Genomic DNA, 8,479 nt, shown 5'->3' with positions numbered 1-8,479 from the left:
ACTGAAAAAATAGCCTTTGAACTGTTTGCAATTTTTCTTCTGTCTCAAGTGCCAATACATTAAGTGCAGGCACTACATGTTTGCATATGCATAATAAAAACTTGGAAGAAAAAAATTTTAGAAATTTAGCAAAAAAACAGTCATCTGATATCAAAGAAAAATCGTGCTTTGCAGAAGAATCTGTAAATCCACCTGCTACAGATTCACATGTGAATTCATCTATAGGAAAGTCTTCTTAAAATAACCAGCTGGGTGTGGTGGTCCTGCAGTCCCAGCTACTCGGGAGGCTGGGGCAGGAGAATGGCTTGAGCCCAGGAGGCAGAGGTTGAAGTGAGCCGAGACTGCACCACTGCAATGGCAACAGAACGAGACTGTCTCAAAAAAAAAAAAAAAAAAAAAAAAAAAAAAAAAATTGAGTCAGAATTAGGTGCCAAAAGCCACAGGACATGCCTGAACAGGGACTTGAACCCTGGACCCTCAGATTAAAAGTCTGATGCTCTACCAACTGAGCTACCCAGGCTCCCTCCTTGCTGGTTTATTTTAATGCAATAATAAATAATAGCACTTTGCTAAAACTAATAAAGGAATCATCTGGGACAAATCCAAAGTGGATGGGATGAAGAGATAATAGGTATACGCCAGGACTCCCCAGGGTAAACTGGGACCTGTTGGTACCCTATGTATTAAGAATCTTGGGTTTTGTTTTCACTCAAGCAAATACCCAAACTTTCTTACCCTTTTCTCTTCAAAGTGTTTTCCTATGTGCCCATCCTTCCAGCTCTTGCATAAACAGATAAGTGAGGTGCAAATATCTGATAGGGTGTGGTACAGAATGACTGCAAATCCCATCATGATTTAGGTCACAGACCACTCCCCAGATAAAACCCAGACTCAGGCTGGGTGCGGTGGCTCATACCTGTAATCCTAGCACTTTGGGAGGCCAAGATGGGAGGATCACGAGGTCAGGAGTTTAAGACCAGCCTGACCAGCATGGTGAAACCCTGTCTCTACTAAAATTACAACAAACTAGCTGGGCATGGTGGTGCATACCTGTAATCCCAGCTACTCGGGAGGCCAAAGCAGGGGAATTGCTTGAACCTGAGAGGCAGAGGTTGCAGTGAGCTTAGATCATGCCACTGCACTCCAGCCTGGGCAAGAGAGCAAGACTCCATCTCAAAAATAAATAAATAAATAAATAAATAAATAAATAACAAAACAAAACAAAACCAGACTTGCCCCTCCCTTGTCGTAAAAGACTGTGCTAGAGCCTGCTGAGTGGTTCTGCCCTATCCACTCTCCCTTCCTTACCAATGACATGAGCTTGAAGATGGAAACCACCTGTTCAAGAGAGTCGTTCAGAAAAATAAGAGTTGCTAATGACTGGGGAGCTGCCATATTTATTCATTACCAACCTCCAGACCCAGCAGCCGATTGCAATTCTTGAACGAAACAATTACACGTTGCTGAAGTTCTTGCTTCCCATTCCAGGCTCTTCTGCCTTCACTCTGCCCTTGCACCCCCAAACCCTGCCATACAAGTCACAAAACTCATTCCACTCATCCTCATCCTTCATCCACGCTGTTACCTTGGCTGGAGATACCTTTCTCAGCCTTGACATCCAGCTACTTCTGCCCTTCTGCCAGAAACAAACTTAGTCATCACCTCCTCCTGGAAGCCTCTCTGGGCTGCACTCCTGAGACATCCCAGGCATGCTCCTGCACCCTGTTATATGATCACCTGTTAATACACCTGCCTCCTTCAACCTGTGATCAGCCTGAGGGAGGGCACCGTGTGCTCTTTCTTCCTCATTCTGTCATCCTGTGCCACCATGCCTGCTATATAGCGACATCGCAGGCATACGTAATGGGAAATGATTGAATGAATGTTGAAACTCACCAAATAGGGGAGGGTCCTCGAAAGGCTCTGGGAGGAGGATACCTGATTGGTCTCTAAAGGTAGGGGTCACAATGCGGCAGTTACACATTCTCCATCAATAGGATCAGGTCCATTATCCTATTAAACCTCCTTGGGGACCTTGAGGGTGAGAGGACATGCCTATTAGTAACCCCCGTTTATGGCTGGGCAAATGGAGGCATGGGGAGGTTAAAAGCCCCGGGTCAGCCCAGGAGTTGGTGGTGAACCTGCTGTGATTGGCAGTCATGGGGACCTGATGTGGGTTTTGTTCTCTGAACCTCACTACTTTCAAGGACTCCTCAGTTCATTCTCTCAATCTCTTTCTTTTTTTTCTTTTTTCCTCCAGTAATATCCAAAAAGTCCCCTCTCCGGATTAAATCATCCTGGCTTCAAATATCTAAAGCAGCTATTTTTTTTTTTTCCTTCAGCATTTGAAATGTTTTTAAGGGTTTATTTCAAACACCCTTTTCTTTGAACTGATTGTTCAGAACTTTCATTCCACTTTGTCAGTGTGTTTGGTAGTCGGCTCTGATTTCTAAAAGGTTTTTATTTCTTCTCTATTAGCGGCCACCACCTGCTTACTGTTTGGATGGGTTTTGCTTTATTTTCTTTGCTTTCATCTATTGAAATGGATGAGAGGAACCTTAGGTAATGAACCTTGTTTCCAGTTTTCCCCCTCACCTCCCCTATTTTTAACTCCTCCTGCCACTGCTGAGGATGAGGCAAAGGACGGAAAGTTCCCTGGATGGTAAGTCTCCGGGAGTCACTCTGCCTTTCCCCCCCAGTGTGGGGATGGAGTGACAGGCAATGGAGGGCAGAATGTGCCTGGAATGTCTGCAGTGCTGTTGGCTTTGCAACTGCCTGACCGTCCTGTTTCCGTGCAGCAGGATGCACGGTGGCCTTCTAAATGGCCACTCTGGCTGCAGTGAAGAGGCATCTTACTCCAGTCTTACAGGGACTCCTAAACTCCATGGGGGGATGCGAGTGTCAGTAGCTGTTGCTGAGGCCCACATTACCGGACACTAGCTTGTTCCATTTTTGGCTCATCTATACACATTGGCCCTTATGGGAGCAGCCTCACATATAAATATATACATATTTTTCCAGTTAATCCTGCCCTCAGGGTATCAAGTTTAATGAACTAAACATCCTCCATTAATCACCCAACTGAATGTTATTTACTTCAAGGGAAAGGGTAAGTGGCCACTGCAAAGACACATCAAGGATTCGGTCTCGGCTACTCTTCCCTGTGCTGTCTTCCCAAATCTTGAAGAGCAAAGTCCTAAATCCGGAGCTGGGTGCAGTGGCTCAGGCCTGTAATCCAAGCAATTTGGGAGGCTGAGGCGGATGGATCACCTGAGGTCAGGAATTTGGGACCAGCCTGGCCAACACAGAGAAATCCCGACTCTACTAAAAATACAAAAATTAGCTAGGTGTGGTGGTGCGCACCTATAATCCCAGCTACTTGGGAGGCTGAGGCAGGAGAATCGCTTGAACCTGGGAGGTGGAGGTTGCAGTGAGCTGAGATCATGCCACTGCACTCCAGCCTGGGCAACAGAGTGAAACTCCACCTCAAAAAAAAAAAAAAAAAAAAGAACGAAGTCCTAAATCCAGACGTTCTGCCAGCCGAGTTGACACATTGCTTTCCTATCCTCTCCTCTTCCCTTACCAAATTTTAGTATTACTTTTTAATTAATTAATTAAAGAGACAGGGTCTCACTCTATTGCTCAGGGTGGAGTGCGGTGCTATGATCACGGCTTACTGCAGTCTCAAACTCTTGGTCTCAAGTGATCCTCCCACCTCAAACTCCAGAGTAGCTGGGATCACAGGTGCATGCCACCATGCCTAGTTAATTAATTAATTAATTTTTTTAGAGATAGGGTCTCGCTATGCTGCCCAAGCTGGTCTCAAACTCTTGGCCTTAAGTGATCCTCCCACCTCTGCCTCTCAAAGTCCTGGGATTACAGGCATGAATCAATGTGCCCAGGTTGCCTACCACAGTTTAGATGTCAATTTCTTCACCCTTTTGTTTAAAATACGGCATACTCTCCCATATCTGCCCAGCCCAGAAATGCACGGTCATGGGTTATGTCAGCCTAGGGAGGGTGAGAAAGGTCTTGAGTCCTGTTGTCATGATGACCCCATAGCCAATAAATCAAGTCCAGTGTAAGTAACATTTGAGCAACTTGAGAAAATGGAACTGAAGTGGGTACATATCAGAGGCCCTTTGACATCTCTGAATATCCTTTGTAAATAATATCTATCACCCAGCTTAGAGCCGTGAGAGCCACTCAGTGCAAGTGTATACGAGTGGAAAAATGAAGGAAAGGGAAGGGCAGAGGGAAGGGAGTAGAGACTGGTGCTGAGACACAGGAGGTGGCCTTGGGAGCTGATATAGCAGTGCCTGTGTTAAGCCGGGCTGTTCATCCTTTGGTTCCCTGCTCCCTACTCCTGCAGCCACAGATGAAAGGCAAATTTTGCAAGCCAACATCTACCTTGCCCCTTCCTGGGAATAGTAAGGTCCTATCCATTCTTATTCCACTGAAATCTAAGAGAATTAATTGGTGGAGATCTGCTGTCCTAGCCCAGAAGATGGCATCATGTGTGAGGATCTGCCCTTCATCTCCCTTCTTTTGCAGGGCTGACCTCAGCCTCACCCACTCCCCGCTAGAGGGGCCCAGCCCCTCCCTGCACACATCCAGACTCTCCAAAGCATCTTGCATTCGGCCAGAGGTCTCGAGAAGCCTCTGCAGGCTGTGTAGGGCTTTAGCCCAACACTAATTAGTAATGCAATCCCGCAAAGAGCGAAGCTGCCTGCCGCCTCCCCTCACTCATAGTGATTTATGTTCAATTTGTACAAATGGAGAAAATGAGATTTCAAATTTCAATGCCATTTCTGCAATGAGGTGATTAAAAGAGAGAGAGGTATCGCCTTCCACTGTATAGAATATTGATCCCAGTGCTATTTTCCTTTGCAATAACCATTAGCTCAGTATTATTTGCAAACCTCTAATGTGAACCTGGAGATGTAATTTACATTTGTGCCTCACTTATTTGCTTTAACAAAACAACACAAAAGCTTTGGGTCTTTCAATCTATCCATATTGTCAATAAAATTAGCAGCTTGAAGGGAAAAAATTATATTCAAAACCATAACTTCCCATTAACTACCGCAAGACACAACACATCGTTGCAAAAGAGAGAGAGCTTCATACTAAATCCTTTCTTGTTCTTTTCTTTTCCTCCGCCCCCTCTTCCCCCTCCATGGGGTTAGAATTCAATGAACAAACTTGAAAGTGAAACATCCCCTCCTCTGAATGTGGATCAGCTTAGGGTCTGGGGGCTGGCTGTGCACATCTGAGGCCCGATCTCTCCAAGGCTGACCCGGGAGGAAGAGAACACGTGGGCCCTGGCTCCAGGTGTCAGCACACGCCTGGCCCGGAGGTCCATCGGCTGCCAGGACAAACGCGTACACATAGACACGTGCACAGAGCCTGAGAGAGAGAGACAGACAGATAGACAGAAAGAGAGAGAGAGAGGCTTCCTCAAGAGAGCCGAGAGCCAGTGTGGGGACCAAAGAGGCTGGAAGAAAAGATGAGAAGGAGGTAATCAAGAAATAAAAGCATGGGGGCTGTGCTCTGCCAATTCAAATGGCAGTTCCGTCAGCCTCGACGCTGAACAAATAGGCCACGCAGCTCCGCGTTCTCATTTCTTGTCTCTGCAAATCCGTCAGCTGCCTACAAGGGCCTACCAGACCCTGGAAGAAGAGAACAAGAAAAAGGGAGAGCGGGGGGCGGGGGAGCTAATGACCCATAATTGCCATGATAGTGGCGAGGGGCCAGGCAGCTGTTTTACATTCCTGGTATGTATAGTATGCAAATATCGACAAAGGCTCGACACAGTTTCGCTATTGTGGATCCGGAGGGTAACCAAATTAGCCTTTGGCAGCCATGGTAATTGGGAGGTGCTGTTCCCATTAGGAGTCCTGCAAATTATGAAGAAAAATGGACCGAGGGCTTTGTCACAAATAATAATACCAAGAAGAAAAGAGCAGGCGGCTGTCTTTTCTTTTCTTCCTCCCATTCCCCACCCTCTGCCTTTTTTTTTTTTTTTTTTATTTCTGCATTGTGGTGTTAATACCTCTCCATTTAGTAATAAGAAAACAGTCTGAAATCCCCCACTAGACAGTGCACGGACTTGATTGCAAGAATGTCAAGTTTGCAGGAGGGTCCGGGGGAAGAGCTGCTTTCTGTTGCCTGAGCCCGTGAGCTGCAGGTAGGAAAGGCGCGGTTGTGCAACAGTAAATACTTCCCGCCTAGAGTCCTGGGTGAAGAGAGAAGCCTAAAAACCGATGTCCCAAAGAAAACACTCTTGCCATGAAGCATCCTCTCCGTATTGTAAGGGTGCAGAGAACATCTCTTCCTGGAGCATAGCTGGGCTTTATCCTCCACCTCACTCCCAAATAGTCTAAAGTTCTGGCTTGATTGAGACTCTAATCTCTTAACAATTCAGACATGGGCTTGAAAAACCTCCAGTCATGATGCATTAAGCCCCGAACTCATGCCGAAGAGGTTTGGAGACTTTCGCCCTTGGCATTCTCTTGAGATGGCCTAATTCCATGTCCCTGGGAGCTGGGTGCCTGGTGACCAGATGGGCCACCGGAATATCAGATGACACCACGATGAGCTCAGCCCTTTGTAGGGCATGAGTAAATGAGGGGGAATGGTCCGTTCGGGGCCAAGTTTGCCCCAGATGAGAGGCACGGTATCACCAGGGTGGCAGAGAACCGTGATGCCAAAGCTACAATACAGATCCACATAAAAGAGCAAAGGACAAATACTTCCCAAAGCGTTTTCTCTCCTTTAAAACAACTTCCAATTTCCTGTGTTTTAGCATCTGTTGGTTCGGCCAGAGGAACACCTTCAAGGAGGAAGGGCTTTCTGGAAACAACGATGTCTTTCTTCTACGTACCTCCAGTTACACAGGAACATCTCATGCATTGGTTCGCATTTTATTTTTACGTTGTATTTCATAAAAATGTACAATGTTAAAACACAGAAAAGAATAGAAACCTTCTGCTTGGATAACTGGAAGGATACTGCCACATACTCGCCTTTAGAACCAGACAGCATTTCCCATAAGGAAAAAAAAAATGGAATTTTCATAAGCTTTGAAGTGTCCTCAGAGACACGACTATAAAAGGATCCCGCCAATTTTGTCCTCCAAAGGGTAAAGAAAGAACTAATGGCTAGTTGCATGCATTTGGGAAATTAACAAAAATAGGAGGAGGACTGAAAATAGATCAGGTCATAGCAAAGTCAAATAGAGGGATGAAAAATGAGTAAGAGGAAATGACAACTCACTTGCACAATGTCAGTGCAGAAGGGACCAATGGGTGACCTCAGGAATGGAGTAAGTAGGAAAATAGCCAACCATGATAGTGCTTTCTTTCCTTTGTGTAACGTCCAAATCCTGTTTTGGTAGACAAGGGAATTACTGGCCCCCATTCCTTGCTGGTTTTAAATGAAGAACATTCAGCTGTTTAGATACAGTTCAGGTTTCAAGTCTCTTTGAAGGTAAACTTGAGAGTGAGGCAGAAAAAAACTTTCTAGCATTTACAATGATTTTTTTTCTTAAGAAAAAAATATTCTTTGATGAAAATACTCTACCATGTTGGGACTGTGTTTAGGTTTTGTTCTAGGTCCACCCGTTGACATGCTGATAAGGGCTGCAGTGTCCAGTATCCTGCTCAACTTCTCTCTCTCTACCCTTCTCAGAGTCCCAGAAACACTAAGTGTCTTTCTGTGTGTTGAACCCAGTATGCTTTTTCTTATCTCTTATTTTCACACAAGCTACTCCCTCCACCCACTGGATGTCCCTGTGTACCGCCCTACCAAGTGACACAGGTATGCACACATCCCTCGGGCTGGCTCATCCTCATCCTTTTCCTCAGGTCACTGCTTAGACACTGCTTCCCCCAGGCAGCCTTCCAGCCTTATCTGACTTCCTAAGTCTGGGTGAAATCCCCTCCTACCATCTGCTCACAAGTGCCTAGTGCCAGAACTTATGACACAGTTTTCTGTCTAATCATTTTTCCAAGGCTGTGAGCAACAGGAGAGCAGGCACCACCTCTCTCATTCATCAATGTGTCCCAAGTTCCTAGCCCAGTGCCTGGCACATAGCAGTTGAGCCATAAACATATGCTGAGTGAATGACATCTGATTATTCAAAAGCTTAATTGCGGGCCTAAAGGGTTGAGGCAGGAGAATAGGGTCTGAAGGCAGGGAACCTAAGGCCGATTCATGCTGACTTCCTAGAACTAAATCAAATGGATTTGATTCAGCTGTGACAGGACATACCCTCTCCATTTACATAGGGCATACATGGAGTGAATGACTTAGTAACTTTACTTCATCCTCTTCATTTACATAGGACATACACCAAGTAACCAATGGAAACCTCTAGAGGGTATTGAAACCCCAGAACATTCTGTAACGGGGCTCTTGAGCCCCTGTGCTGGGCCCGCTCCCACCCTGTGGAGTGTACTTTCATTTTCAATACATC

The 8,479-nt window shown here is 45.8% G+C and overlaps 1 non-coding gene across 1 annotated transcript; it reads right to left on the bottom strand.

The window, feature by feature from the left end:
• Positions 1–447: 447 nt before the first annotated feature.
• TRNAK-UUU (transfer RNA lysine (anticodon UUU)) lies at positions 448–520 on the bottom strand. Its single transcript has one exon. It is a non-coding gene; the product is annotated as a tRNA-Lys (tRNA).
• Positions 521–8,479: the final 7,959 nt, after the last annotated feature.

This window comes from Chlorocebus sabaeus, chromosome 5 (genome assembly GCF_047675955.1).
Source record: "Chlorocebus sabaeus isolate Y175 chromosome 5, mChlSab1.0.hap1, whole genome shotgun sequence".
In the NCBI taxonomy this organism is placed as follows: domain Eukaryota; kingdom Metazoa; phylum Chordata; class Mammalia; order Primates; family Cercopithecidae; genus Chlorocebus; species Chlorocebus sabaeus.
The sequence above is the reverse complement of the archived record's forward strand: the minus strand, read 5'-3'. Positions and strand labels throughout refer to the sequence as shown.